General features: G+C 50.1%; 1 protein-coding gene across 3 annotated transcripts in view; it reads right to left on the bottom strand.

The window, feature by feature from the left end:
* The window catches only part of ZHX2 (zinc fingers and homeoboxes 2), a 170774-nt gene extending 145813 nt beyond the window's left edge, over positions 1 to 24961 (bottom strand). For all 3 annotated transcript variants that reach the window (XM_061172170.1, XM_061172172.1, XM_061172174.1), the window contains exon 1: positions 24719 to 24961. The gene's annotated coding sequence lies outside the window, so the exon portion shown is untranslated. The remainder of the gene's footprint in view (positions 1 to 24718) is intronic.
* Positions 24962 to 25471: the final 510 nt, after the last annotated feature.

The raw sequence follows: 25471 nt of genomic DNA, 5'->3' as shown, positions 1-25471 counted from the left end.
CTAGCTGAGTCCAGGTACAAGGTTAGACCTGGAGTAAGGCATTGCTTACCCACCAGCAAGTCAATGGCAGGGAGGTGAGAATGGCATCGGACAAGGAAGCAAAACAATTCATTTGGCAAGAAGAGGTCTGTCTCAAGGCTCCCGGTTCCCCTTTCCCACTGTAATTCTGGAGCTCTGGGCTGCACTCGGCTGAAACAGCAACCCCTGCCGACTCCCTTCCTGAAGCATCCAGGCAATAGTGACAGCAAGTCGTCAGGGTACACAGACATTAACAGCCTGCATTTATTAAGCTCTTACTGTTTGCCAAGCATTGTGCACAGTGCTGATTTACATGATCCCTTAAAATGCTTTAAAAATATTTTTAGCAAAGAATACATGCTTATGGTCAAGAAATCAAATACTACAGAGGTTTATAATGAAAATCACCAGCTTATAATAAAAACTAGCCATCCCCCCCCCAAAAAAAACTCCCCAAAGGCAACTCTTTGTTTTCTAGTTCTTTTGGTGATGACTTCTCTAAGTATAGGATTTCTCTTAACCTTCAAAAAGATTGGATGATGTAGATAGAATTATTACCTCTCTTTACAGATGATGAAAGCGTGGCAGAGTGTAGCCTCAGGTCACACAGCTGGAAAGTGATGGAGCCAGGATTCAAACGCACGTCTGCCTTACTCCAGGGCCTGCTCTGAAACTTTAGGCTCTGTGGCTGACAGATCTGGAGCCTAGTAAAGGATGTGGCTCAGGTCACTTGGGCCCAGGATGGCTCCTGAGGTCACCTGTTGCCTAAAATCACTCGCAGAGGCTATAACTAAATGACATCATGGGATTACACAGAGGTGAGCTTTCTCTTCTCCTGGGAGGTCTGTTTTCAATTCTTCTTTCTGGTCTCTTTGGGTTTATCCTCCTGCAGCCACTTCAGGCATCTCTGCCCTTTCTGTTATGATACATCAGCCAACATGACCTCAGAGGGCGAGTCTCTGGGACCCTTATATTCCTCTCTAGGAACTTCACATCTTCCTGCCTCTCATCCTAGAAGATGGTACTTAGAGCGTTTATCACCATCTCCACTGGGATGCTGCAAGAAAGACCAGTCCCTTCCAGATTCAGGTTTTATGGAGAAATGGTTTTCCTTTGTTTTGTGCATTTGCAGTGCAAAATGTGACCACATGGACAGGCTTTGTTGATAACTACTGGTTAGGAGCACCAACCCAGACTAGTCAGGTTTCAATCTTAGTAAGGGCACTCGCTCACTAGCTTTGGTAACCTGGCAAGTTATTCCCTTCTCTGTAACTGATTATTCAACTGTAAAACCAGAAGGCGTGTGGTGAGAATTACGGATTATGAACGATAATGACGGGGCTAACAGATGAGAGCTTTGAACTCTGCTGATCAGAACCAGGGCTCCAGACATGTTATTATTATTTATCAGTACTGTTTTCGTTATTGCCTAGCCACTTGCAGTTTACCTGAGGTGTCCGTGTATGTCGTATGTGGTCCTCATATCTAAGAGGAGTCAGGGCAGAAATGACCGTGTCTCTTAAAAGTATTTAAAGGTATAACTATTAGTCCCATTTTACAGATGAGCAAGTAAATGGAAAACAAGGTGAGTGACCTGCCCAAGGGGACAGGCTGGTTCAGAGTCAGGAGCAGTCATGAAGACCCATTTGAACTCTCTTGCTAACAAGGCTGGGTGCCTTTGGACAAATCCCTGTACCTCTCTAAGCCTCGTTTGAACAATAAGAGGGCTGAAGTCAAGGCCTCAGTTCCACCACTCTCTAACAGAGACGCGATTAGCACTGCAGTTGAAAGAAGGTCTCCCGAGTCAGACTCTGGACTTGAATTAGGGGTCTTCCACTTACCACCTGGATAACCTTGGGCAAATTACTTAGTCTCCCTGGGCCTCAGTTTCCTCATCTGCAAAATGGGGCTAATAACAGAACCCACCCTAGAAGATAGTTATAGGAACTGAATGAGTAAACTCGTGTAACATCTCAGGACAAGACCTGGCCCATGAAAGCACACAGTGAATGTCAGCTGTTATTCCTCAGCCTTAGGTGGCCATCCCGGCCTCCTATACCCTGTCAGCCCTATGCCCTGTGTATCAGCACCACAACCTCCCCCCTGACCACGTGGAGCCCACTGGGCAGGGCATCACCTGTGGTTTCCAGGTTGGGTGGTCTCAGGCAGAAGTGTTAAACTCTCAACTTAAATTCAAAGGCCACCTCCAAGTGCTTAATGTTTCAACCTGAATGGAAAAACCTACTTTTCTATTTCTGCCTATAACACTGATGGTAGTGTTTTGCTTTCCTTCTCATATAGTCTGAAAATCCTGAAAAAATGTCGAAAAGAATTCACTGAGTCAAGTATGTGATAGTATTTGAACTCTTAGGAGTGAACCATTTCCTACATTACCAGAAGCATAAAGGGATGATATTTTCAATTACATTACTCAATAAATGTGCTATTCAGGGCCTGATTGATGTTGCTATCATTTGTAGTTAACAGGACAGTGGTTCGTTCGTTCCACTGGAAAATATCTGAGCCCACCCTGGAGCCAGGCATGGCCCCATGCTTTGATGATCCAATGACAATAATAGTAGCAGCAGTAGCAAACGCACTCCTACTTACCAATCGCCTATTGTGTTGGATCCCCTCCCTTTGCTCTGCAGATCCACTCTCCACCCTTCTCCACTCTGCTCTGTGACTCCCGTGGACTGTTTCAGCGGGCGTCCTCACCCTCTACGTCCAGGTGAGTTCTACCACTGAGCGGAACCAGCGTGAGATCAGAGGGTCAAAAGAGAGTGAGGTCCCACCACCACTCTGGGACCCAGAAAAAAAAATGAATCTGTGCCTCATCTTTCCCATCTGCCAAATGGGTCAAATAGTAATACTTACCCTGTAAATATGGCTTAAATGAATTAATGGGTTTAGAACAGTGCTGGCCATAGTCGGCACACAGTAAATGTTAGTTCTTACTCCTTATTATCTCATGGGGCAGGTACTCTGCTCCAGCTACCCCTCTCTTGAGTTCCAGTGGCCTCTTGCCCCTTCAGGTATAGGGGAGACAAGGCCTTCAGCTGTTGCTAGCCCGGGGCTTCCGCAGGTCTTGTTGGCTCTGTTTAACCCTGCCCACCCCACTGTCAGTAGTCCATTCATTAGCTCCCCTTACCTCCTCATTACCTGCTGGGACCCTAACTCAGACACCTGTACATACTGTGTTCTAGGTAGTTTTCATGAACTTTCTCTAATGCTTTACAACTCCCCTGTGAAAGAAGCATTATTGTGCCCATTTCTAAAGACAGGAAAACTGAGGCTTAAAGTCCAACCCAAGCCCCACAGTTAGGAAGTAGTTAAGCTGAGTTTCAACTTCAGGCTTAGCTTTCATACCCAGGCCCGGCTTTAATGCCCAGTGAAAATGACACAGGCATCCCCGACATCCCCCAAGCTTACAGACAAGAGGTGATGACAATCTTGCAGAGATGACGACTCTGATAGGAATAAGAACAGTGAACCTGACAAAAAACCAAGGGCATCCGGTATTGGAGTGTTAGTCACAGATGGCTTCCCAGAGGAGGTGCTATTAACCTGACTCATAAAGAGGGGGAGTTACTCTGGAGGGAGAAGAACTGGAAGGTGTAAAGGTCCAGAGGGAGGAGAGTCAGAGAGAAGGAGCTTCATCAGGAGCTGCAAGTAGTTCAAAAGTCCTGGAGCAGCAAACTCGAGGGGGAGGTAATGACAGGAGAGGGGTTTGAGTCCTGATGGTGAAGAAGCATGGATGCTGAGCTGAGAAGCTGCGGCTCAGACGTTTTGGTGCTGGTGCTTGAACGGGAGGTGCTCTGGTCATCTGTCCATGATGGCCAGCTCGGTCAGGACAGAACGTCTTTCTGTTTCAAACCTATCATGGAGCTCTGCATACAACTGGTGGCTCAATGAATGAGACTGAAAACTAACAGAGCGAATTCGAGTGCAGAGCTGTTCCTCTGAGTCTGAGCAGGCGCGACCCATGCCCCGCCCACATCCCCCCGTCCTTCCCGCTCCAGTGCACAGCGGCCTCGCTTCCAACTGCCGACACCTGGGTTTTCTCGCTTGGGGGCTCTCCCTGGTTTCAGGCCCACTTTGCTTCCTGGGCGGCAGGCTGGAAGCACAGGAGAATCCGGCCCCTCAGGGAGCAGCCCACAGCCGTGGCTGATGGAAGCTGGTGAGAAAGTGCCATACCTGTCTCAGCCAACAGGTGGCCAGAGGTCCCCGTGGGATTAAGTCCCAGTTGCCCACTGTGATAACTTCCTTGAAAATGCTCCACGTCTTGCTACCTTCTCATCCCCGTCTCACTTCCTGGCTCACCCACCAGAGTTTCCTTCACTTCTCAGATAAACGACGTGCGCTTGGATCTTTGTCTTGGGGTCTGCTTCTGGGCAACCCAGACTAAGACAGTCTGACTCTTGGTTTCACAGAATGAAAGAGCACAGAATAAAGGGTCTTCAGGGGTAAGCTTTCAGGGGCAGAAAACACAGACTCAATTGCTGGTTAATGGCAGAAGTGGGATTGATCTTACGTGCCGGTTGTGTGCACAAGCGAATTCAGGATCCTGTGTTCTAGCCTCAGCTCTGGATGCAGCGTCGTATGCTGGAAAGAACGTGGGCTTTTGAGAGAGGCAGACCTGGGTTTGAGTCCAGGCTGGGCCACACATAGGCAGGTGACTCCTATCGGAAGTTATGTAGCACCTCAGTTTGCTCAGCTGGGAAATGGGGGCCACACCTACTGTGCACGGTTGTGATGATATTCAAGTGTGAAAATGTAAGTAAAACACTTCATGGAGAGAAACTAGGTGCCTTTCTAGTGTCTTTTAAGGAACTGCTTATTCTATGCTCTAATTGCTGTCCACAGACCTCCAGTCTAGCAATGATCTCATGATACGGGCAACCCTGTGTCTTTGCATATTTGTGCCTCCCAGGGGACAGGAGGCGCCTAAAAGATGGGGGTCACGTTGTACTCAACTTTGCATCCCCTGCATTTAGCACCTCACCTGGCACAGAGCAAGCACTTCATGAATGTTTGTTGAATGAATGATAGAAATGAAAGAATCCCTACCAAAACCATCCACCGCTGACGATGGGTTTTCTGAGCATTTGTTCGTTCGTGCAATCTCATTCTGAGTCCCACTATGCACCAGACGCCCTTCTAACAACACAACTGTGGCCTCCCTCAGGCGGCAGCTCACCCTCCGGTGGGGAGAGAGCAGTGATCCTCAAGCCAGGCTCCCCAGCAGACGAATCTGGGAAGCTTTAAAAATGAGCATGTCCCTATACTCCAGAGATTCTAACTGAATTAGTTGGGGGTGGGGCTGGGCAGTGGGATTTAGAAAAAACTTCTCAGGTGAATATGCTGTGCTGCTGGGCTGTGCACCAGAGGGATCAAGTGAAAAAAAAGTAAGATCCTTTCAGAGAGTGAAGAAGGCCGAGATGAAAATAAAACGGAGGATGTGATTTAGCCAGTGGTTCTCAGTAGAGGGGGAGGGAAGGATGGGACAATTCTGCCCCCATGGAGACATCTGGCAACATCTGGAGATGTTTTTGGAGGGAACTGGAGGGAAGGCGCTACTGGCATCTGGTGGGTCGAGGCCAGGGATGCTGCCTGGCACCCTGTGATGCACAGAGCAGCCCCGCACAACAGAGACTCAATCATCCCCAAGTGTCAACAGTGGTGAGATGGAGAAATCCTGGTCTGGAGGGACGGGGAGCCGGGACCACTCCAGGGAAGGCCTCCCCGTGGAGGTGACAGGAGGGCTGAGACTGAGTTCCAGCGCAAGTCCCTGGAGCAAGTGATGCGGAGCGCTGAGTGTGAGGTGGGCCCAGAGCCACCGTTACAGCTTCGCACAGAAAGACGCCAGATGGTTAAACCGCCAAGCCTGGCTCACGCCACCTACTAACCTAAGAGCGCTCCCACCTCTGCTCTGGGTGCCATTTGGGGGTTGTTTGCTGGGCTGGGAGGGGGAAGGGAGAGGGAAATCCGGTGGCTTTTGCTTGGCTGCTTTCACTTTTAACTGCCCACAGCCCAGAGTCCCCACCCCCTTCCCAGGCTCAGAACAGGAAAGGGGGAAGGAGAGGGTGTTCATCCAGGCTGACCACTCAGGGTCCCGCCACCACCTGCAGGCTCACTTTGTCCTCTTCTCCTGAAGCATCTCCCGCTGCCACCCACTGGTCCCCAAAAGCTCTAACAGGAGGGGAAGGGAGATTGCTTTGGAGACATCCTGCCAGCCTCCGGCAGCCCTGGAAGAAGTGATTTCCCAAGAGAAACAGGGATCCACAGAGCCGTAAATAAACATGGCATTCCAGAGGCCGAGGGCTGGGAGGGCAGCCCGGCCAGCTTTGCCCCCCTCACCCTCACCGAGACGGCCCATTAACTTCTCCAGCAGGCGATGGGCCCCGAGAACCTGCCAGACCCCCTCCACCCGCCACGAGCCACCCCTTCTCTTTCCCTTTCTCGCTTCTTCCCTGTAAATCAGTCCCAGGCCCATTGCCTTGGGAGCTGCACACAGCAGCCTGCTTGCTCAACACCACGTGGGCTTTCCAAGGAAACGTCATACCAGTTCCGTGGGCAATTTCGCTGGAGAGTCGAGTTCTTTTGTACAAGGCTTCCAGAAAGATCTGAGTCAACAGGCTCCTTTGAGGCAGCTGGGTGGCAGCAGGCCTCTGACAAGCAGCCCAACCTGCAGAAGCCCTGCCAGCCTGGAGTGGGCAGAGCGAACCCAACCAACAGACCACTGGGAGGAAAAGTCACTCCAAGCCTGTGAGGCCACGTCCACTTTACAAGCGGGGACACTGAGGCCAGAGAGGGGGCGAACGACCCCCTCCAAGTCAGCAGGCAGTGGGTGGCTGAGCTGGGAGACCCCAGGCCTCCTGACCCCCACCTGTGTGTAGAGTTTATTTCAGGACACATACTTATTCCAGAAGAGTGGAAAAGTTCCACGTCGACTCATCCAAACGGAAAGACAGAGATTGCCCAGAACTGGCAGCCATCTTCCTCCAAATGTGCATCTGGGGTTAGGAGGACACTACGAACACCTCTGCTTCCCTAGTCTATAGAGTTCTCATCTGAGCTGAAAACATTCCCCTGTGTTCCCGGAGTCCCCAGATAGAAGCCCCATGTCAAAATCCTGTTCATGAGGAAAGCTGTCAGACCCAACTTACGAAACTCCATCTCACAGGAAGGGGCATTATGGGAACTTTGCAGGAATACATTTAATTAAGTAATTATTTTACTAAAAATGATAATTTGCCCACTATGCCCTGAGAGTTTTATTCCAGATAGCCAGAATGAAGTAGCTAATTTGCAATAAATACACCCTCTCTGCAAACCCAGGAGCAGGAATTTTTCTGTGTGTTGTTATTTTCAACAAACACCACACAAACGTATAGTCTTTTCATTCGTTGAAAGCCTTGGTTTCCAGAGTTGGAGGTCTACAGCACGGAACTTACAAAACAAACCATCAGACTTAACGTATGTTTTCTGCTGTTTAAGTTGGATACAAATACCTTTGCATTGGCAAACAAAAGACTCAAAAATATTAAACTTTCCAGCTGTGCTGTTTTAGCTCTGTTTGTGTGTGTGCGTGCACCTGTCTACACATGATATAACTTCCAGTTGTAGGTTTTTGTTTTGTTTTCATAAGTCTTTCAGGCAAACCTCCCACATGGTTTTGAAAGGAGGAAAAAAAAAAAAAAAACACGTTCTTTGTTCTTTAGCTCCTGGAGTTTAATAGGATTTTCATTCCCCCTCCCCCTTGGGAAAAGACTCTGCTCTTAAGTGACCACTAGCTATTCTCACGACTAATGCAAGCATTCACTGTTAACCTGCATTTAGGGTTACCGAGAGCACGTGGTGCAAAGATGTTTCATCAGTTGCCAGAACAAATGACCGAGTGCCAAATCTCCAACAGCTTGCCTCCTGGATAAGGGTCACTGTGGGTCCATTGGTGCTGCCTGCCTCAGGAATTCCACAAATATTTACAGAGCACAAGGGGTGGCCACAACAGCTTGGGGGCTCACTGTGCTGTCTCCCTCCCACTGTTTTTGCAGAAGCCAAGGGTTGCAGGCCCAGCACCGGCTTCCTCTCTGGGTGTCTAGCAGAGCAGAAAAGCTGGGGGCCACCATGACCCTGGCAACCAGTACCATGTGAACCCAGGACAGGGGAAGAGGGCAGGATGGGATGGGGCTGGGATGAAAGGGACCTAATGGCAAAAGCATTTTCTTTTTCTCCAAAGTAAATTCAATTGCTGTTATTCATGCCAAGCAAAGGCAGAGGGTTGGTGGGATGCAGGTGGATGGGACTCTTCCAGAAGCTTGGAAAGAAGAAGCTGACTACACCTCAGGGTCCAGCGGGGTCATCGAGACCGAGAGTTTCTCATAATCAGAGAGACTGGGCACTGGCCTGCTCCCTCCTCGGATGACCAGCACCACCACAACCAAGGCCTCTACTTCACGGAGATAATGAAATCATACCAGTATATTCTGGGCACCAAACCAGCTACAATATATGAAGTTCACCAAGATGATATTTAATAGACTTCTTTGGATTTATATCTCTTCCACCTGCACCCCCCCGCCCCCCAGTATGAAATGATTAGCTTGGTCAGAGAACTTGGCATGAAATTCTAATACTGCAAATCAAACAAGAAAATAGTAAAGCACAAGCAAAAAGCACAGGGCTCTAGCCCAGTTCCCATTGCTAGTAACTTGACATCGTGTGTGTCCTTTACCTTCTGTGATGGAGGGAAGGATGGCTGCAGCCTTCCCCACCTCCCCATTCCCCCCCCAAAACCCAGGAGTTGGGTGGGGAGAAGGACTTGTCAGCTCTCCTGCCCTGGGCGCTCTGGGTTGGTGGAAAGGCATATGGGCAAGGTGTTAAGAGCTTAGAGAGGTGAAACACTGTATCCTTTTTTTTCTTTGGCTGCACCACAGGTCATGCAGGGTTTTAGTTCCCCGACCAGGGATAGAACCTGGGATAGGACCTGTGCATGCTGCAGTGGAAGCGCGGAGCCCTAACCACTAGACCACCAGGGAATTCCCAAAACACTGCATCCTTAACATTCCCGAATGTAAGTGTAGAGGAGAGAGGAGCACTTTTTGCACCATTGATGCAGTTTGTTGTCCTGGAGCCAGCTTTGATATTGAAACCTTTTATAGTAGCAGAGGGGCCTTGGGCCTTTCACGCCCCAGGGAGAGCCTGGGTTTCCTCTCCTATAAAACCTCAGAGGGTTGGACTAGGTGATCTTGGAGGTTGACAATAATATTGGTTGGCTGACTGTTCAAGACAGGAACTATGCAAAGGTGATAACCAACAAACGCTTGGCTGGTTAATTATGGGATCCATTGGTTGACGAGGGTCCTTATTTTCTGAGTAGAGCTCAGGGGCCACATGCAATGTTTTCAGAGTTAAGATTCAAACACAGGACCATTCCTGGGCGGGATGCTGGGATCAAGGTTCTTAAGTTACTTTGCAAGGTCATTTTAAAAATGTAGAAAGTTCCATAGAGAAATAAACATATCTAGACTGAAGCAGTATCTTATTCACCACTGTAGCATTTAGCAGGGTGCCTGTAGTAGGAGGTGGAACACTTCTTGTATGAATCAACAAAGTGTCCAACACTCAGAACACTTCTGACACTCCCCGCCACCCCCCCCCGCCCCGCCACCCCGGAATGTATAGGCATAGCTGAATCCACAAAAAGCTTTCAACTACTTACCTTAATGGCACTAGTATTTAATCCCTGGCCTTTTCTGCATCCCCTACATACTCCCAACCTCACAAATCAAGTGTTGGGTTTAGAATCAGCTAGACCTGCCAGGGAAGCCGAGCTCTGCCCCTTCCTAGCTGTGTTCCTTCACCTGGCTGAGCCTCAGTTTCCTCATTTATTACATGCAAATAATCAGGCCTCTCTCAGGAGGAAAGGAACAGTCAGGCCCCCCGAGGGGAGGTGGGTGGAGTATATAAATTAATCCACGAGTGCTGAGACTCCACCTGGCACCGTGCACAGTTGCTTGTGGTAAATACCAGCCATTAGAGTCACTCCTGTGCTCAGCATCATTCGTGCTTGGCAGTGATGAGGGCCTCATAAAATTTTAATTTCCTCTATGCCAGACTGGATGCTCAAGGCAGAACCAAACTGGAATGGTACTCTACAAAATGTAAGAAAGGTAAACATGCTGCAAAAAATTAACTTGCACATTTGATGGTCTTTCGGATCCTCAGGACCACTTCCCCACATACCACTGGGCAGGACAGTTGGACACTGTTCTTAGAGCAAAAAGTGACACTGGGCTAAGTGGCAGGAAGTTTTGTTCAGATCTGGGCTTCGCCACTGGTACTCTTCACTCCCTGAGACTCAGCGAGGCCGAGAAGCAGCACAGTCAGTAGGCCCAGGATGTGGCTGGATACAGAGACACGTCCTACTCGACAGACAGCCACGTGCTCTGCCACGTTTTTCCAGGCTCCTTGCAATTAGGCTGGGTCATGTGAGCAGAAGTGACATGTTTCAAGAGTGTGTATGGGACCCTTTAATTTTGTTTTCCTCTTCAGCAGCCTGAAAGCCAATTCTTTGAAATGACGTGGCTAAAAAATTTAGCCTGGGGCCTTCCCTGGTGGAGCAGTGGATAAGACTCCGTGCTCCCAATGCAGGGGGCCCGGGGTTCTATCCCTGGTCAGGGAACTAGATCCCAGATGCATGCCGCAACTAAGAGTTTGCATGCCACAACTAAGGAGCCCGCGAGCCACAGCTAAGACCCGGTGCAACCAAATAAATAAAGAAATATTTTTAAAAAATTTAGCCTGCCTGGATCCCTAAGTCATAGCTACCTTGAAGAGCTCTTGTCCTTCAGTGAATTTCATGAAAGTAAGAAATAATCCTTGCTTGGTTAAGCCACTAGGATATCAGGGTTTATTTGTCACTGCATCATAGCTTAGCCTAAGCTGACTACTCATACATCTTACTCAGTGCCTGTTCCAGAGGGTTCATGCATGTTTGTCACAGAATGGCCAGTTATTCTCTATTACACACACACACACACACACACACGATTGAAATCTCAACGACTATTTTTCCTAGCGTGCAAGATGACCCTGTAAGATTAAGGTTTAGTAAATTGGCCATCTCTCTTGTGACACGTATTTTTTTTTCTTCCTGCCCCAGAGGAAAAAAATTTGGTGCCAAAACTGTAAGAGGACAAGCATCTTGAGAATAAGAAGCTGTATTAGTGCCAGGAAGCACCTTCTAAGGGAAAGAGAAAAGATGCCTTTGTTACTCATTCTAGCCATGCAACCTTTTACATCAAAATAGTAAACTCTGTATCCCACTCACTAAAGAACTTAACACAGAGTCTTAATAACCTTTAACTTACATGCCAGCTCTGCAATGTGGCAAGTACTTGGGCTCTGATGGCACTTGGGCCTTGCTTTAAATCCAGTTAATTTCATAAAGCCTCAATTTCCTCATATGTAGAATGGGTATAAAAATTTCTACCAACTGGGGTTGTTGGGGGAATGAAATAAAATAAGACAAGGTAGAGAATACAATATGCTTGGTTCAATGGTTGGCATGCAGCAGGCATTCAATCAACGTGTGTCCTTCTTTCCTACCACCTTTAGAGTTTGGTCTCAAGTTCAGACTTGGCCAAAAAAAAAAAAAAATTTACCATTGGAATTGGTAGAAAGATCCTGCAATGCCACCTGTGATATTGCTCTGGGTGCCACACAGGAAGGTGGACCCAGTGTTCCTGGAAGGAAACAGAGGCTACAGCCAAGTCAGAGGGAGAAAGTGGACCCAGGATGCACACAGAGGCCAGATGTCCAGACAAGGTAGCGGGGCTGAGCCAGGGAGGCAGGCAGATCAGCAGAATTTGGCCCAGAGGCCCCAACCCTGGGACAAAGGCAGCCTGGGACGGAAGCCTCCTTGCTGGCTTCCTGTGACGAAATGGTCCAGTGACTGTCCTTCCAGGCACTGGCAAGGACCAGCCACCAGGGGCAGCAGCGGGCAGCAACTCCTATTTAACTACCTCGTGCTGACCCAGAACACAGGCTCCCAAACAGGCTCTGGTGAAAGAATCATTTACTCATTTGTAGAACCATCCAGTCACTCGAGAGACACTCATTTTGAACCTACTCAGTGGGCCAGCCCTGGGCGGGTGCTGGGAACACGAAGACAAAGAGGACAGTCTCCCTTGGAGCGCAGGGGTGGTCCACAGCTTTTCACAGAGACAGATGTGCAAACAGATCAAAATCCACGTGCTAAGATTTCTAAGTGGTAATTTCCATGGCATACTAGCCTCTCGGAGGGGAGAGCAAGTACCTCTCTAGCAGGAATGAGTAGATTTTGCTAAGTTTGGAGGATGAGTCTTCTGGGGAGAAGGACCTACGTGTGGAAAAGGAAAGAAAAGGGAGGGAGGATGGCACATGTGGGGTTTAGGGGTCAACCTTGAATGGCTGAAGTGTGGGACACATGGCAGAGCAGAGGAAGAGGTTGTGGCAAAATACGTCTGGTAGGTAGAGGTCGGCTCTCGAAGAGCCGCCATGCCAGGCTCAGGAATCTGGACTTGATTCTATGGGTTAGAAGTTACTAAGCAGCAGTCCTTGGAATGGACAGGAAAGCTCACTTACAATTTTTTGATTTTGGGTGCTTTAGACTGGACATATGCTTTCTCCTTTGACCCACTCCCCACCACTCCCTAATGTCCTACACTTGACCCCTTTACTTGTTTCTGCTACCTGCAAAGCCCCTAAAAGCATTTGGCTTTATGACTCCTGGGCATGATCAGATTTGGTATTTTAGAACCACACGTCAGTGGCGTGGAGGCAGGGAGAGAATGGTGACAGATGCCACGACATATATTCCTTCTGATAACTTCCTCCATCCCCCTCTTATTGAAAAAAACAGATGCAAAAAAATCAACTCTGGAAGAGTTCCTGTTCACTTCTGGGTAGTCAGGCCCATCATGACTCCCTCTTCCTATTTCAACACACACAGATTCTCTTTTATTCGATTCTGTTTATCAATTAAACAATGATTTATTGAGCCACCACTCAGCCAGAGCTAGGGGTTCAGGTGGCAGGGGCCGAGGGGGCGGTGTGTGGGTTAAAGTGCAAAGCCCTCATGTCCAGCGAGTCTGAGGTCTTGTCATGGTGTCAGAACACACCTGAGACCACTGGTGAGGCACACGGTGACTCTACAGTATGGACTGCCCACGCTCAGCGTGCCAGCAGGCGTGTGGCAGGCACGGTGTGTGCACAGGGCTGGGCAGGGCACCAGCCGGGAGGTCTGAATGCCTTCGGTCCTGTGGTTCTGCCAGCAAGCCGCCTTCCCCCGAAGCAAGACCACTGAGCCTCAGTTATTAAGAGAGGTGGGTCCACTTAAGCCATGTGCAGTATCTACGCGGCCTCTGACCAAGCCGAGCATCATTTCTATCATTTTTGTAACTGAAACGTCTTCTGTATCCAGACATCTTGAAATTGATTCCCCAAATCTCCTACCAGGATCAATCAGTGCACCCCTCTCCAACCCTGAAAGACCAGCAGGCTGAGGTGGTTACAACCCAGGCCACCCACAGGGCCCCTTCACCCAGCTGGGGAAAACCAGGGGACTGTCAATTCAGCACAAAGGACCCAAGGCCATTCCTTCCCTGGCTTACCTTGACCCCCACTAGTATTATCCATTAGGTCTTTTCTCAGTCTGGGAGCACAGGAATTGCACTCTGGCTTTGGAGGTAACAGAGCCAGACCTGGAGTGTCTACAGCCCGACCGGGGACACCGGTGAGCTGAAGGAGAGCTAGTGTTGGGCTCTGTGGACGGACCCACCATTCCCAGGACAGGCTCAGCAGGTCTGAGGAGGGCGCGGATGGCCAGTTTCCTTCATCTCTGGCCACTGCTTGGTCACTCGGTGACGGCTCTTCTGTGGGTTGGGATGAGGCTCTCAGTCACAGATCCAGAGCATCAGGACATCCCTCAAACTCCCGTGACTCAGAGGCAGCCTCACAACACACAGGTCCGAGATACGTTCACACCACGGCGCCAGTCAGCACTTCTGAGGCACTGCCTGTGCTCAGTTCCCCACAGGTATTCAGGTTCCCCTGAAATCCGCACAGCAACCCTGTGAGCAGGGATTCTGCCTCTGCAGGTCCAGCTAGGCTCGCTGTGTGCGGTTGCAAATGCACAAATCCTCCAGCCAGACTGAGGGCCCCTGCGGGGAAGGGGTGGTGGCTTGGTTTTCTGTCCCCACCCTCGCCCCCCCCCCACAACACGGAGCACAGGGCCCTACACACAAGGAGCAGGGCCAGGGCGAGGGTGAGGTAAGGGGCAAACTAGGCACCCAGGATGCGAAATTTAAGGAGGCGCTTTTACTCTCTCTCAGGTGCCGAGCCCGCACTTGCTGACCTTGAGAGCGAGCACTGTCTTAGATTTCACACACTGGGTGCCTCATTTGCTAACCGGTCCTGGACCCGGGTAGGGAACTGGTCAAACTGGTGTGTGTGTGTGAAGCCTGCTCCTCTGCTCTCTAACCTTGTGATTGACCTTCCCCGCTCAGTGCCTCAGTTTCCTCACCTGTAAAATGGACCTTATGACAATACCAAGGGTTGGCGAAGATATGGAGAAATCAGAATCCCCATACGCTGCTGGTGGGAATGTAAAATGGAAACAGCCAGGAGAACAGTTTGGCAGTTTCTCAAAAAGTTAAATACAAAACCCAGCAATTCCACTCCTAGATATCTACCTAAGAAATGAAAACACACGTCCACACAGAGATTGCACACAAATGTTCACAGCAGCATTATTACAATGGCTAAGGCATAGAAACAACCCAATTGCCCATCAGCAGGTCAATGGATAAACAAAACAGCCCATGACACCACTGTGGTATGATATGAATTGTGGCCTGCCCAAATTCTTTTGTTGAAGCCCTAACCCCAGAATGTGACTGTATCTGGAGTCAAGGCCTTTAAAGAGGTGATTAAGCTAAAACGAAGCTGTTAGGGTGGACCCTAGTCCAATCCGACTGGTGTCCTTACAAGAAGAGGAAACTGAACACAAAAAGAGACACCAGGGAGGCACGTACACAGAGAAAAGACCATGTGAGGACACAGTTAGAAGGTGGCCTTCTCCAAGCCAAGGAGAGAGACCTCAACAGCAATCAAACCTGCAGACATGTTGAATCTGGACTTCCAGCCTCCAGAACTGTGAGAAGATGTCTGTTCTTTAAGCCACCCAGTCTGTGGTATTTGGCTATGGCAGCCCCAGCACACTAATACATGTGGTCTAGCCATACGATGGAATATTACTTAGCCATGAAACAATGAAGTACTGATGCATGCTATAACATGGATGAACATCAAACACATGCCAAGTGAAAGAAGCACATGAAAGACCACATGTTATACAATTCCTTCCATATGAAACGTCAGTAAAGGCGAATATATAAAGACAGAAAGTCTAATCCGTGGTCGCCGAGGGCTGTGGGAGAGACGGTGGGAGGTGGGGATGGAGAGTGACTGCCAACGGGTACAGGACCTCTTTCTGGGGTGATGGAAATGTTCTGAAATTAGACTGTGGTGATGAATGCATACCTCTGTAAATATACAAAAAGTCAGTTAACTGTACACTTTAAATGGGTGGATTTGAAGGTATGTAAGTTATTTCTCAAGCTATTTTTTAAATTGTGACTAATGCTAATACCTATGCTACAGAGATGCACAGGGCCTGGCACACAGCACTTGGGACTCCTTCTTATGCTCAAATAAGTATCTGTTGCTCAACTGAAAGTTGCCTAAAGTGCCTCATAGTTCCTTTAGTTTATGGAGACCTCTGGGAAACGAAACTGGGCTGCCACCTGTGATTCCGTGTCCCTAAGTGACCTGCCCCGGCCCACACTGGCCTCCCCAGTCAGCGACTTCTAGCTGAGGCATGCCTGCCTGATGTGGCTAAAACTGATCCGGTCTGGGATTGCACAGACCTGTGTTGGAGTTCTGGCTCTGCCCTTCCCACTATCTGCTTAGCAGGATTGCCACACAAATGACCTGGGCTATGGTGTAAGGGTGTGTGGAGCCTACACACAGTTGACATTCAATACATTGGGAAAACCCCCCACGCGTAAGAAGGCCCTTTGTCAGGCCCTGAATGCACACCCATCCTTGTGTTATCCTCAGTGCGGGCTGGTGACTCCGCCCTCGGGCGCTAATCAGTGGGGGAGGGGCCTCAGCCCTCTCGCTGGAGCTGCAGGTGCACAGAGGGTAGGAGAGGCTACATGTGCCCGTGCCTTAAGAGCATCAGGTGTGGTGTAGGATTGCCTGACTTCCAGAAACCTTGGACAAAGGACTTCCCCACTCTGTGCTTTTTCATCTGTTAAACTGGGATAACAGAGTCCTCATAGCTCCTAGAAGTGCTGTGAGCTAACCCACAAAAGGCACTCAGCTTTGTGCCCGTGATGTCAGAAAGCAGTTGCTGCTAAGTGCCAAATGACCGTGAACTTCCTGAGAGCAGGGATGTTGTTTTCTTCCTCTGGCAGGTGCTCAGTGAGTGTTTGCTGATTGGACAGAAAAAAAGAAGGGGGGAGGGAAGGTACTGTGATGGAGCTGGCTGGTCAGGGGAGTCCTAAGGAAACAGAGGGCCTTGAGTTAGATTGTACAGAAGAGGGAAAGCCATACACTGCCATATGATCCTGTAACCTTGGGCGAATTCCCTTATTCCTCTGAGCCTCAGTTCCCCTAAGCTTGATTAGGCGATCCCTCAACTTTCTTCCTGCTAGAATACTCCATGATCCTATTAATGCACCATTAATAACATTAATAATAATGCTATTATTCTCATCCCCCCAACGTCCCCCTCCGGGGATGCCAGAGGACATTAGACTTTCTACCAGGAAACCCATAAATCCCGTTTCTAAAAGTGCCGAAGTCAGGCCATGTCCCATTTCAGTGTCGACTCCTGCCCTCCGTCTTTGGAGGGTCCACCATTAACCCACCAGTGATCCAAACCGTTTCTACTCTTTGGCTCCGTGGGCCCAGGAACCTTTGCTCTTGGAAACAACGTGAAGTCTTCCAGCTCTCCTGAGCTGTGTGGCTCTGGCAGAAATTCACTGCCTGCTCAGAATCAATTAAATTCCAGGCCGTTCTACAGGATAACGCGATCTTGGCACTCTGTTAGGGCAGGTTAGGTGAGGCTCTGCTCCTCTCTGCTCCTGCCTGGAGCCACCAGCATCCCTTCCCCTCGACTTCTTGGCCAGGGGGGCAGTCTCTTCTTCCAGCTTCTAGCTGTCAGTCTATATCTCCCCTCCTCCAGCCTCTGTCATTCTGGCCTCTCCTTACCCCCTCTGGGCCACCACCCACCTTAAACAACTTGGCCGTGACATCCAGCTCTGACCAGGCTGGGTACAACTACCTTAAAGGTGCTGTTTCCAAAAAGACAAGAGTGCAATGCAAAGCAAAATAATTTCTAAAAGTTCTCCTGCACAGGCCAGGGAGGTTCCATGGGGGCTCCGGGTACACACAGGGGCTAAGGGAGCCTGAGGTGGCTTTTTCGTTCGAGCAGTTCAGCCCAGTCTCATATTTTAAAAACAGCGGGAAAAGTAATGTCAGCTGAAAGGAGTTTTCTGTGTGCTACTTAACTAAATGGCCCTGCAGCTGGAGAGAACCACGGGCAGACGTGCTACGATTCAAGGGCTCCCAGTTACAATGATCCTCTTTTATTGTATAAAAACAGCGATGCAGCCGTTCTCCACCCTCCCGACGCCTGCTCCTCTGCCTCCTTCCCCCATTGGCTGGCAAGGCTGTTCGGCATCCTGAAAGTAGCGCCCAGCTTCTCCTCCCACCGTCTCCAACTCTGCAGCTTTCAGCCCACTGGGATTCCTTTTCTCGCCAGAGCCAGGGAGGAGAGGGTGGAGAGGGTGCCGTGCCCCCTAGAGAATGTTCTGGTAGAGACACCGATAGAGGCTTGAGAATTGTCTTGGGGGTGGGGTTTGGGGGGCTAAGGATAACAGGCACAGCTCTGGAACTGTCTTCTGTTTTGACTAAACTCACAAACACACACACGCACGCCTGTGTGCACTCACCCCTACACTCCTTTAGCAGAAAAGCTGTCAGACTGTCCAGAAGCTCATTCTAAAAGTGTCCCTTCTCCCCCCATATTGTTGCAGGCTGGGGTGGAGCTGGCCTCCAGAAGACTTCAGAAAGACCCGGTGATGACCAAGGGCATCAGCTTTAGAATCAGACTGATCTGAGTTCGAATCTTGGCTACCCTCTTTTTGTGACCTTGAGCACGCGCCTGACCGCTCTGAGCTTTGGTCTCCTGCCTTTAAAGTGGGGCTCCACCATGGCTCTCAGTGTGCTCCTCAGGGCACAGTGGAGAGAGAGCATTCAGCAGGGCACCTGGCACAAGGTAGGTGCCCAGTTTTTGGAAGTTGTTGCTGCTCTGAGGATGGTGGCACCGTGTTTGTGGTGTGTCTGGGTGTGCAGGGAGATCTGTATTCATTCCATCTCATCAGCCAGAGTGGACAAGGCTGGGGTCTGTGGCGGGGCGGAGATGGCGGTCGGGGGGGACACAAATGTCAGCCCCGCTGAGGAGTGTTTTCCTTGAGGCTTTCTGCGACACTGATTTAAACCGTCACGTTGGCCCAGCCCATGCATGCGCGCATGCGGCCTCCTCCGTGTAGATTCTGGTCCTTCCTTGGTTTTCTGCAGATGTTTTGGAGCCCAGAAGCTGCAGCTGCAGGCATCCAACCAGCCCAGAAAATCTCATTCATCTTTTTCTCTCTACCCTTCTTGACAGCAGGCTCCTTCTTTCTCCCACAGAGTCTGTTCTGGGCCCCCGACAGGGAGGATTCCCTCCCAGAGAAAGAGCTAATTCAGTTCGGCCACCCTCCAATGCCCCAGAGACACAGGAATCCGCTCCCTGCCTGGAGCTTGACAGCAAATGGTTCCCAGGATTTGGCTGGTTTCCCCCTGCCTGGTGAACCCAGAGTGGCTTTAAACCCAGGAAAGTAAACCCAGCATATGCTTCCCATTTTTCCATCCCAAATGAAGCCTGTGCACCCTTAAAGTATACTCTGAACCTCTTATACCGAAGTGAGTGAATGCCTGGGTCACACTCCTTAATATCGATCCCCCATGAATCAAGAGCCCAAGCATTTCATTCACTGCAGGTTTTATGTGGTAAATACTGTTGCAGTGAAACATTGTGTAATAAGATTTAATCTCCACTAAGTGTTTCTAGTACTAGGGGACCAGAGCTGGGCAGAAAGAGGAAGAAAGTGTGCAGAACTGTGGCTTTTAACACGTAAATTGTTCACCAGGGGGTAAGGAGAGGTGTCAGCAAGAAAACTGACTCTTGGTCTTTTTTTTGACTCCATTTTAAAGTTTGGGTGGAACGTGATGGACCGTTGCCAAGACTGTTTTTCTCCTTGGGGGCTTGTTACATGTGCGTATGTGTGAGACACACACACACACACACACACACACAAATACACACACACACCATTGCCAATCAACCCCTCTTAAGTGCATGACTTCAAGCATAGGAACAGGAAACAGATTGGGGGTGGATGTTCTTAAAATCACAACCTGTTCGATGTAGGGCAGGGGCGGGGAATCCAGAGGACTTTCTTTTTTTCAACTACAAATGAAACTACCTTGTCAATACCAAAAACAATGCCCACTTTATTGTCTACCACAGGGGTATGTGAGCAGCTAAGCATCCTTTCAGAACTGCGCTGTCTGGATTTGACCATGACACAGCACATTACAGTACCTGAACACTGCACCAGGGTCCCACTGTGATATTCAGGAAGAGATTTCCATGTCAGTAGTTGCTCAGACTTGCCACAAATGAGCATATATGTGTATGGGGGAGGGGGGGGTAGGGAGGAGAATTGCAATGAGATGGGGACAGTTGGGGTCTCGAAATCTACGATAAGAATCCATGCATGTTAATTACGTGGCACCTCAAGGAAACAAGAAAGTCACGTCCTAGAGGTGGTGGCAGTGATAATGATGGCGGAGGAGATGACGGTGGTAACAGGTAACGTTTACTGAGAATAATCCGCGTGTTAGGCACTGGGCTAAGCTCTTTTACGAATCTCATCTTAAGCTTCACAACAACCCAGGAGGTAGCTGCTGGAAGAATCTCCATTTTAGAGATGAGGAAACTGAGATTTAAAGAGGTATGTAATAGCCCCAAATCATAAAGCTATTAATTGAGCAGAGAATCAGGGGTGTTGTCCTTGCTGGAGGAATCCAGCGTGGGGAACCTGCCCGGAGGCCCTCTGAGGCCCTCTGATAGCATCCCCTCCTTTAAAAGCAAAACTGAAGGGTCACGACCAAAATTATTCTGCTGATGAGTGGTGGAGTTGCAGGTGGGGCCTGGGGAGTCCGAGGGTCAGGAAAAAAGCAAGCGTCATGTCTGGGGAGTAAACTGGTACCCCTCCCAGTGTATCCAGTTCCACTCACTGAGTTACTGCACAAGGAGAGCTAGTTACTTCCTGGTAACAGCCGACTAACATCAGGTTGATTTTGGATTCCTATTGGCAGGACCTTAAAAGAAAATCTCCCTCCCTTTCTTAGTGTGCTGTCTTCTTTTTGCCCTAAGGCAGAATTGGTCCCCTGGTCTGAAACTTTCCAGGACTCATTTTAGTTCAAATAAGAACCAAGCTGATTCATCTCCATAAGGCACACTGCTGTCAGTCTTACCTTCCTAAAACACCTGACACTCCCTCCTCAGAAGCCTGCCGTGGCTCCCCAGTACCTACAGATTAAAAGCCAACCTCCTCCACGTCCATCCCCAAGTGTGGCGTCATGTCTTTGCACAACCTTCCCTGCATCCCCCTCTCCATCTCCCCAGAATACCCACAGCTCTCAGGATGCAGTTTTAACTTCATCAGGAATAACCTCCTCTTCTCACCTGAGGCCACTAACGCTTTATCTGCCAACTCAACAACCGTTTCTCCATTCACCCCTTCTGCCTTACAGGCTGAACCCCAGTTTGCTCGTGGCAGTGATGTGCCTAACTAAAAACACGGCATTGCCCCTTCCTGGTAGGGTTGGGTGGCCATGTGGCACAGTTCTGGTTGAGCTAAGGACAGAAGTCCCTGAGAGGGGTGTCCCTTTCCAAATGTAACAGTAAAGCCACACTAGGTAAATGCTCTCTGTGTCTCACTCATCCTATTTCCCCTTTCCTGGAATGCAGATGTGAGGCCTGGAGATGCAGCAGCCACCTTCCTACCACGAGATGATAGACCTGGGGCCAAAGGCCTATACTCTAAGGGTGGCAGAGTAGAAAGACAGAGCCTGGGTCCCCAGTGGTACAGCTGAGGCATCGTCCCACCCACTTTCTTGTTGTCTGACACAAATAAGCCCCCATCTGGTTAAGTCACCGGTGGGCAGGATTTCTGTTGCTAACAGGTGAGTGCAATGATACCCGACACACCGCCAGACATTGTTCCTCCTCAGTCATGGGTCAGTTCTGATGCTACCCCCTCTGGGAAATCCTCCATGGGTCCCTCAGAACACAAGAACTGGGCCCTTCATTGTACTTCCACAGTAGTTACTTTTCTCAATTCTAGCACCTATTTCATCCTGCTTTATTTGGCCTGCTGGCTGCTCAAATTCCTAGAGGGTAAGGGGTCTTGGTCTCACTAACGTGTCCATGGTGTCTGGAGCAGTGCTTTGCATCGAGGTTAGATAGATGCTCTATCTCAGCAGCACCTCTGTAATGTCTGGAGTAGTGCATTGTCTGCACATGTGGAGTGTACAAGTTCTGGGGTCTGGCACTCTGCTTGCTAGCTGTTTGGTCTTGAGCAACTTAGAGAACCTCTCCATGCCCGTTTCCTCATCTATAAAAAGGAGAGGATGACAGTACTTTACCCCGCAGGGTTGTCACGAAGACAAAATAGTTTAATCCTAAGCACTTAGAATGGTCTCTGGCATATAAAATTGCTTAATGACTCTAGGCTTTTATTAGTGTGATGAATATTACAGTTGCGGAATGAACAAATAAATCAGCACACAGCTGCTAAATAAATGAATTAAGAGATGAAAACTAGGAAAATTCCTGAGTTCAGACCACTGGGCCATGGTCACTCTTCCCTCTTTTCTGCCTTTACTTTTCATTCTAACTACAACTTCCCATATCTGGGGAGCTGCTATACTGGAGTGTTGTAAGGCTTGGCTTCAAACATGGAATTTGATTTTTGCCAAGCGGCTTTGGGTAAGTTTGTTTCACCTCTCTGAGCTTCAGTTTCTTCCACACTAAACTTGGGATAATAATAGTATTTATCTCATAGGGTTATGGTGAGAATTAAATGATAAAGCATGTAAAATATACAGCATTATGCCCGGCATACTGAAACAGTGTTAGCAATTGTTATCAAACACCGTCATTATTCTTTTTGTCAAATGCATGGCCTCCCACTGAATCACATGGTCCTGATGTGGATGGGACGCTTGGGGTGGGGTTGCCTTTTGGCATGTCAAGGTACACTGCATTTACATTGGGAGAATACTTTTCTTGAGTGCCAGTGAACATTTGTGGCATTTTGATTTTTTTCCTTTAAACGGGATTAGCTAATATATCCGATTTACCCCAGAACACTGGCCTCCAAATTTTCCCCTTAAAAGCTATTAACTTCAAGTGGATCCTTAGCTGACACCAAACCTGGCTGGAAGGTACGCGTACACGTGAGAACAATCACAAAGCAGAGTGTTTAAACAGCAATGATATTCCCACAGATCGCAGATCCAGTCATTGTCGGTGACACATTTCAATCTTACTTGTAGATTTCCCCCCTTTGGCCTTAAAAGAAGATGTGTATACAGCTTTATATAACTTTCCCTTTAAACTTAAACCGTTATGTTAGTCCCATTCAAGCACTTGACGGCTCCATTCATCTATTTTTACCATTAAACATGCCATTTTACAAGATATTTATTCCACTTGGTTGTCATTCAAATGCTTTTTGACATTACTGCCCCAGGGACTCAAGTTCTTTAACTAACTGCCCTCATAAATAGAAAATCCCCTTTTGACGGAAATCTTGAAGAGCTCTCTTAACCTTACTCTCTTCACTTCAACAGGCATTAATTTCTGCTCTACATAAAGGAGTGAGAGTGTGTGTGTGAGTGTGTGTGTGTGTGTGTGTGTGTGTGTGTGTTTTAAGAGGGTAACTGTGGGAGGCCTGAGCGACCCAAGGGATGAAGGGGAGGGATGCCTGATCCCCAAATCCTGCCCAACTGGGCCTGCCTCAGATTTGGGGAGCTGCTAACTTGGAGACAGAAGGCGATCATCAGGGAGCAGGTAGGGCAGAACTCTAGGGCCTGAAGAGACTTGATGATCCCTGGGGCCCAAGCTGGGCAGCGACACTTTCAAAGGGGAGGGGTCCAGGGAAAGTCATTATTTCCTCACCTTCCTCCTCCCCCACCTCCCAGACAAACAAAAGGCCATCGCGGCAATAGCTGAAGGCAGAGAGACCCCACTGGCTTTGAAGCCGATCCATCAGGTGGAAGCCTGAGCAAATCACAACTTGGCTTCCCCGGCAAGTTTTCTCCGCAGCCTAACACACCACCCTCCTGCTCCCGGTCCTCCGCCGCCGCCTCCCGAGCTCCGCACAGCGACGAGGCCGAGGGGACCGTGCTGTGATGCTCACTGGTTTCCAACTTTCCACTCCTCTCCCAGCCTCCTGCAAAGCGGCTGGGAAAGGGGCAAGTTTGCAAAGGCGAAGATACCAAGTCCTGGGGACGCCACAAAGGAGCCGCAACACCAACAAAGATGAACCTCTCGTGGGGCAGACGAAAAGCGCCAGCTGCCGTTCCGGGGGTCGATCGTGGGCTTGGGCGGGCAGAGGCGGGCTGCGTGCAGCCGGGCCCGGGGGTCCCCAGGGTCCCCCGCCGCCCCTCCCCACGCGGGTTCCCCGGCACCTGAGCGGGGTGTGGGGACAGCGCCGCACTCCGGCCCGGCCCCCGGCAGGTAGCTCGGGCGGCCGCCCGCCAGCGCCGCGCGCCTGCTGCCTGCAGCCACCAGGAGCGCGGAGAGGAGAGGCAGCCTCAACCCACGGCGTCATGCTTCCTGCCACCACATTACGGCGAATCGTCACCGGGAGAGGGGAGAAGAGGGGAGAGCGGGGGAGGGAGGGGAGCACACACACGCAGCCCCCCGCCTGCCAAACCCCGCGGAGCCGGGGCCACGTCCCGGTGGAGTCCCCGCGGGACCGGCCCCGTTCGCACAAAGCGCCGCAGTTTGGCCGAGAAGGGAGGGAGCCGGCCACGAAATAAATAAATAAAAACAGAGTCGGGTCTACGTAACGCCCTGTCGAAAGCGGACGCCATATTTTTTTGTGGCTTATGTCGACATAGGGAAACGTAGACATGTTTTTCCTCCTCCTCCTCCTCCTCGGTCTGCCTCCCATTGATCCAAACTTGTAATCAAAACTCTTTAAAAAAAATCTCCCCCACCTCTGGATCCTCTGATCTCCTCCTACCCGCAAAAAGAGCCTGCACCCTCCCTCCCGCCCCCCCCCCCTTCCAATCGCAAACCCGGCCAAGTCCCATTAACAACACATTTTCGGGAGCCGCGGCGGCGGCGGCGGCTGCGGCAGCGGTGGGAAAGTTGGGCTGGAGTGGCCGGTGCCCGGCGTGCGGGGCTTGGGGCCGGCGGCGCCGGGCGGGGGGTGCTCCGCGCCGGGGCGAAGTTTCTTACCTGCGCCGGGGCTGGGAACGCGGAGACCCGGGCTGGGAACGCGGAGACGCGGCACGGGCGTTCCAAAATGGAACTCTGCTGGCTCCCCCCACCTACTCCCCACTCCCCACCGGGCGCCCGGCTCGGGCTCCGTGGGAAAGAGGGAGAAAGCCAGCCTGCCAGACAGACAGAAGAAGCCCCCGTTCGGAGAACAGTGGCCAAAATTTTTAGAAAGAAAGAAAAAAAAAAAAAAAAAAAAAAAGAAGGGAAAAAAAAAAAGGGGAAAAAAATGTCTCGATCAGTGGGGAATCTACGCCAAAACCCACATGATCTGTAACGTCAGCATGCGTATTTGCATACGATACCACCACCCGAGCTGCCACCCGGGCTCGGGTTCCGCAGAAAGTTACAAAGTGAAATTCAGCCCCCTCCGGAGACGCCGGTGAAATGTCATTTTCAGGCGGGAGCTGGGGGGGAAGCTAGCCCTAAAGGCGCTGGTTACTAGCCAAGGTTGGGGGGAGGGCAGTAAATTAACTTAAAAGTCTGAGCCCAGTAACGGACTCGGTGGAATTTCTGCGAGGGGAGGAGGGGGAGGCGCGAGCGAGATCATTGAATATTAAGCAGGACCCGGCGCGGCGGCCGCGGCCGAACCCTCCCGGTGCAATACCCATTTTCTTTATGAAAAGTTCAAGGTGTCACTGATGAGCTCAACAAACTGTTGATCTTGACCACGTGGAGTGGCGGACGGAGGGGCCGCGGGGCTCGGCTGCTCGC

The sequence above is a fragment of the Eubalaena glacialis genome, chromosome 17 (genome assembly GCF_028564815.1).
Source record: "Eubalaena glacialis isolate mEubGla1 chromosome 17, mEubGla1.1.hap2.+ XY, whole genome shotgun sequence".
NCBI lineage: Eukaryota > Metazoa > Chordata > Mammalia > Artiodactyla > Balaenidae > Eubalaena > Eubalaena glacialis.
This window is presented reverse-complemented; position numbering and strand designations above follow the sequence as displayed.